This window comes from Cetorhinus maximus, chromosome 15, assembly GCF_964194155.1.
Source record: "Cetorhinus maximus chromosome 15, sCetMax3.hap1.1, whole genome shotgun sequence".
Taxonomy (NCBI): Eukaryota; Metazoa; Chordata; class Chondrichthyes; order Lamniformes; family Cetorhinidae; genus Cetorhinus; species Cetorhinus maximus.
Genome location: NC_135893.1, coordinates 6641721 through 6647720, shown reverse-complemented (window position 1 = coordinate 6647720; position 6000 = coordinate 6641721). Strand labels below are relative to the sequence as shown.

Sequence of the window (6000 nt, the reverse complement as noted above, 5' to 3'; positions counted from 1 at the left end):
AGTGATACTGAGTGTAGCAGACACTGGGTGAGTGATATTGAGTACAGCAGACACTGGGTGAGTGATATTGAGTACAGCAGACACTGGGTGAGTGATATTGAGTGTAGCAGACACTGGGAGATTGATATTGAGTGTAGCAGACACCGGGGGAGTGATACTGAGTGTAGCAGACACTGGGTGAGTGATATTGAGCACAGCAGACACTGGGTGAGTAATATTGAGTTTTACAGACACTGGGTGAGTGATACTGAGTTTTACAGACATTGGGTGAGTGATATTGAGTTTTACAGACATTGGGTGAGTGATATTGAGTGTAGCAGACACTGGGTGAGTGATATTGAGTGTAGCAGACACCGGGGGAGCGATACTGAGTATACCAGGTTGATAGAGGAGGCCAGCCCAGTGCTGACTCACTCTGCAATGCCCTGCGCTGTGGGCGCTGTCGAGCTAGTATCGCTGTCGCTGCTGCTGATCAATGTGAACCGCACATTTCAGCACTTCCGCTTCTCAAGCCACCGACCTCCATTTTTTTGCAATTTATTTTTGTTTTTAAAAAAAGAAGCAACATTTATTCCACCGTGTGGTTCTGCTTTCAGTGAGAGAAGGTGGAAGGGAGCGGCTCGCTGGCCGGGGGGGTGTGTGAGCGCTGGGCGAAGCCTCTCATCAGTTTGACTGGGAGATGTGACTGTCCCTCTCCTGCCGGGCAGCCTGCGGATCCTCAACAACTCGGTACAGACCCCCTCAGTGTGTGGGTGATGTGTTAATGTGGAATGTACTGGGTAAATATATATATATATATATATACTTATTTTCTCTATTTAGCCGGGTATAAACACTTTATACGTAAATCTAAAGCAGAACAATCTGTTTATTTTCAATCTTCTGGCCAGTTTAAACGTTATTTTTTCGATTCCTTTCAATGATTCACTGTCTCTTTCAGGGCTGAGTCAGGAACTCGATTGAGCGACATGGATTTGGCTCGACTACGGGAGTGACTGAATCACTTAGTGAGTAATATTGACCCAGTAAGGATTGGTGTGGTGGCAGGCTCTAGTCCCTGGTGTGTGTGTGTCTATCTGTTGTTTCAATACAGGGGTTGGAGATTCTGCCTTTAAAATCATCCTTAAAGAGCAGAACATCAAATTTAAAACGCATTGTCTTTGAAGTCATTCGTTCACGCGAGAATTTAAATGTTTACAATGTGCTTTGTGTGTAAGAACTACAGGCACTTGACATGTTTGGAAATAGCTTCTGTGTTAGGAGGCACAGGAGAAATACTTTCTGGCCTTTTTTTAAAACAATTAACACACTTTTACTGCACAGTATTTTAATGTTCTTTTTATTATTTTACATAGGAAGAAATGAATGGGGCGAGGGAGCATTTGATTACCTTATAACTGATGGGAAGTATCCCAACTTGCTGACAATCATTGGGACAGATGATTCAGTTAGACAGAAATTCAGAGTGTACCTCTTTGGTGTTTCCCCCTAACTTCGGGGAACTATTTATTGCTAGACAAGTACTATTACTGTAAGGGTGGTGGAGGCAGGTTCGAACGAGGTATCCAAAAGGGAATTGGATTGCTACCTGAAAAGAGAGATGTGCAAGGTTACAGGGGTAAGGCAGAGGAGTGGGGCTAGGTGGAATGGTCTTTCAGAGAGCCAGTGCAGACTTGATGGGCCGAATGGCCTCCTTCTGCACTGTAAAGATACTGTGATTATAATCTGGTATCTTTTACCTTTGTTTCCTAAAGGGATGTCACATGTGCAGGTGCCTATTCTGAAAGGGTTACAGCCAGGCACATGGAACTGGTTTCAAACGAGGGACAGATGCCTTACGTTCACATTTATGTGCTTCTGGATAAGTTAAAATGGAAATAAAGCATGTATCTTCGTGTTTACAGTATTCAGTGTCACGAACACTAGTGTGCGAATAATCTAGTGTGAGGAAGGAAGTGAAGAGAGGAAATCTGGGGAATGTGTCTCAATACTTAGAATATTAAACCTTAAAGAAAAGATTCTACTGAATTTGGACTTCTGTTCAGGCTCTTGCCACAGTCTCTTGTTGTGTCCTTCCTGTTGCCTTGTAGAAATGACATTAAGTGAAAGTTGTAGGATTGCCTTTGTTTTGTGTTAATGCTTTATTGTAGAAGTAACTGGACGCATTTCATTATAAAGACCCATGGGATTCCATCAGTCTATTTTTCAACACACAGCGTGCCCATAGAATATAAGCAAAAGACTATAAATAGTTACAAAATGTACCGGTTCTATTTTAACAATGTTAGACTCTCATTGCTAAAGCAGCTTTTCAGGGATGTGCCCAGTGATCTAATTAATTGTTGTCTTCAAGGAAAGAATACATTTCTGCTTCCTGGAGGTTTACTACAAGACAATTTATTAAGGCGGCAAAACAATCCACATTTTATTTTTATCGCATTGATGTCCTGGGATTTGTACCGATGCATTATTTCCATTGGTTTAAGGAGGCTGAATAACTTTAACAGCCATTTTTATTAATAAGCCACAATAGGATTTTTCTGGCATCTTTATCCATGTTTTAAGGTTCTTATTCCATGATCCCTTCCATAAGAGCCACGAGTCAAGAGTAATACTTTTGGAATTTTTTTTTTCATATTTTCCTTTCATTAACACACATGTTAAGTTGATGGAAAAATCATCCTTTTAAACTTCCAATGTCTGTTTGATATAAATGAAATATCGTCTGCATCTGGCTTTTGTCTGAATATGGAAAAGATTATATTTAACTACTTCAAACTAAGCATTGTCTGATAGTTGAAAACTAAATGTTTATTAAATCTGGTGCTATTCAGCACAATATTGTACAGATCAGGTTATTTGAGTTAAATAGATTAATGAGTCAGCGTCCCATTTATTGGACCAGTTGCAGTGGGGGTGGGGGGGGTGGGGGTGGGGGCTTAAACTCATTCAAAATCAGACCTAGAAGTTATTAATTTATTTATTTGTAATTTAATTGGTGACATGTTCCCATAGTTAATTGGTTACAACTAAGATCACCACTTTGTTTCATATAGATTCCTCAGCTAAGGATTTTGACTAGACTGTTAATCTGTTGGGCAGTGTTTTTCTGCAGAATGTTTACTGATCAGCTTTGGATTTGTTTTATTATGTCTTAGTCCATCCTCAGAGGGCAGAGTTGTCCGGTCCCATTGGCAGCGGGCGTCATGGTGGACGTAAGCGGACGATATGGCGCAAAGGCCAAAAATTGGTTTTATGCCGTCGCGAAACCACTTTGCGATTGTCCGCTCTACCCGTCAATGGCGGACTAGGTTTCCCACCGCTGCACGTCAGGAACCTAATTTCAATACTTTAACATCTCATTATAAGCCCTGCTTGCTGGAATCATCCACCCCCCCCACCCCCCCTCGTTGGATCATCCAGGCACATCACCCCAACATGCACCTGGTGAGCTGCACGACACTCCGGACTTCAAGATTTGTTTGTCTACCTTGTTTCAGTCAGCACTCACAGTCATAAGCTCCAGGATTCGCACATCACTTTTAGGGGGCTCATGGGCAAGTCTCTACCTACCAGACCAGGGGGTGGTTTTTCAACAGCTGCGGGGCTAGGGCTTGCTTGGAGAAGGGGGAGATGTGGCCTCAGGCAAGGGAAGAGGCTGCAGGGCAAGAGCTGTACTGGGGAAGGGCGGGGGGGTATCCCAGGGTGTGTGTGGGGGGCACATGTTAATCTGTGCAAGTGGCCTCAAGATGGTGAGCGCTGAGGAGCCAGTCTCCAGAGGAGATGAGGCCAGATGGAGATGTGAGGGTGTTTGTGAGATAGTGAGTGGTGATGTCCCTCGAGTTGGCAGTGAGTGAGAGGCCAGTGAATGTGTGATGGCCTTGTGAGTGTGTGAGTTTAGAGCGATGAGATGGTTGACTTACCCTGGCTGCATGGGTGAGATCATTTGTCCGCTTTCTGCCCTGGATGGCCAACCTCTTGTGGCACTGACCACCTCTGCCACCACCTCCCAAGCCGGAGTGGTGAGATTGATGGGCCTCCTGCGGACAGAGGGGAGGTAGAGGACATCACTGGTGGGCCTCCACCGCATCCAAAAGGCATCCCAGGGATGTGTCAGCGAATCACGGAGCTGCACTCTTCTTTGCTTTTGGAGCCATGTCTTCGCCAGAGGGGTCCTGGGCTACAAACATTAGGAAGTGGACATGCGGCTGCAGCTTAAGTTTGGTGCCCGGCTTGAGGAAATGGCGAGGTAACGGCATGGAGGGCAAATCGGAGGCCGCCCACCAGCAACCCGATGTGCTTCCCATCACTGCATAACTTATGAGGTGGGAAGGGGATGATACAGCGTGAAACCCCACCATTGTGGCCAGCAGATAAGGCATCTTTTATCACGCCTGCTACCGCATTAGTGCAAACCTGGCACGATGCCCAGAGATTCTGGGAGAAATTGTTGCGGTAAATTACATTTTCAGAAGTAAACATGATGAGGATTAAGTCGCAAAAATAAAACAATGATAGCCCAAATATTACATTACTGTACGAGAGAGCCTCAAAATGTGATAAATAAAACTTTAATTGTGTATGCTTCTTGTAAAAATTATTTGAAATATATAGAAAATGGGTTTATTTATCTGTATTGTACAGTGCAAAAGCAAACTTGTATTTAAGAGGTTCATAACTGGACCAACAATGGCCGGGATTCTGTCAGGCTGATGGGGGTCTCTCACAGCTGTCAAAGAACTGGCAGGGACCCCCTGTTAGCTCTGTGGACAAGATCTGATGGAATTGAGTGCTATCAGGCCTACCCTGCGATTGAGGTCCACAGCGATGGAGGTCCTGCCTGCCAAGCTGCCACTCCAGCAGGAGCAGTGGCTGCTGGCAGCACTACATCCATTCGAGGCCCCAGGATCATTGTGCGATCCCAGACCAAAGATGGGATGGGTATTGTGGGGGTGGGAGTCACAGGGTGGTTGGAGGCACAGTGACCTTTAACAACCACTCCCCCCTGCCCAATGCTGGGGCCCTTGAGAGAGGGCCTGATTTTTAAAAAAATTCATTCATGGGATGTGGGCGTCGCTGGCTAGGCCAGCATTTATTGCCCTTCCTTAATTCCTTTGATCAGTGGGCATTTTTTAAGACTCCACCACATTGCTGTGGGTCTGGAGTCACATGTAGGCCAGACCAGGTAAGGATGGCAGATTTCCTTCCCTAAAGGATATTAGTGAACCAGATGGGTTTTTAACGACAATATGATACAAAGGCAAAATACCGCGGATGCTGGAAATCTGAAACAAAAACAAAAATTGCTGGAAAAACTCAGCAGGTCTGACAGTATCTGCGGAGAGAAAGAGAGAGTTAACGTTTCGAGTCCGTGTGACTCTCCAGAGCTCTGAAGGGTTCTTGAATGGGTTTAAAACCCCCCACTGCAGAAACCCCCACCTCCCCACTTCTTCAGGGCCACTCAAGCCCAACATGATGCCCGCTGCCAATGGGACTGGACAACTCTGCCCTCTGAGGATGGACTAAGACTTAATAAAACAAATCCAAAACTGATCAGTAAACATTCTGCAGAAAAACAGATTAACATTCTGCCAACAGATTAACAGTCTAGTCAGAATTCTTAGCTGAGGAATCTATATGAAACAGAGTGGTGATCTTAGCTGTGACCAATTAACTATGGGAACATGTCACCAATTAAATTACAAATAAATAAATTAATAATTTCTAGGTCTGATTTTTAATGGGTTTAAACCCCCCCCCTCTGCAGAGCCCCCACCACCCGACTTCTTCAGGGCCCAGGGTTTTTAGGACAATGGTTTCATGATCATCATCAGACTTTCATTTCCAGATTTCTATTGAATTCAAATTTCAGCATCTGCTGTGGTGGGATTTATAACTGGGTCCCCAGAGCATCATCCTGGGTCTGTGGAATACCAGCCCAGTGTCAATACCACAATACCACCACCTCCTCCATAATGCTGAGGGTCTGCAGTCCCTTTC

At 44.8% G+C, this 6000-nt stretch overlaps 1 protein-coding gene across 5 annotated transcripts in view; it reads left to right on the top strand.

Annotated features, from left to right (window-relative positions):
• The first annotated feature begins 574 nt into the window (after positions 1-574).
• Positions 575-6000, top strand: part of pik3cd (phosphatidylinositol-4,5-bisphosphate 3-kinase, catalytic subunit delta) — a 200783-nt gene continuing 195357 nt past the window's right edge. For 3 of the 5 annotated variants that reach the window (XM_078557818.1, XM_078557813.1, XM_078557816.1), the window contains exons 1-2: positions 592-729; positions 941-1007. The gene's annotated coding sequence lies outside the window, so the exon portion shown is untranslated. Of the gene's footprint in view, positions 780-940; positions 1008-6000 lie in introns of all 5 variants that reach the window. The other 2 variants (XM_078557815.1, XM_078557814.1) reach the window with 2 other exon arrangements.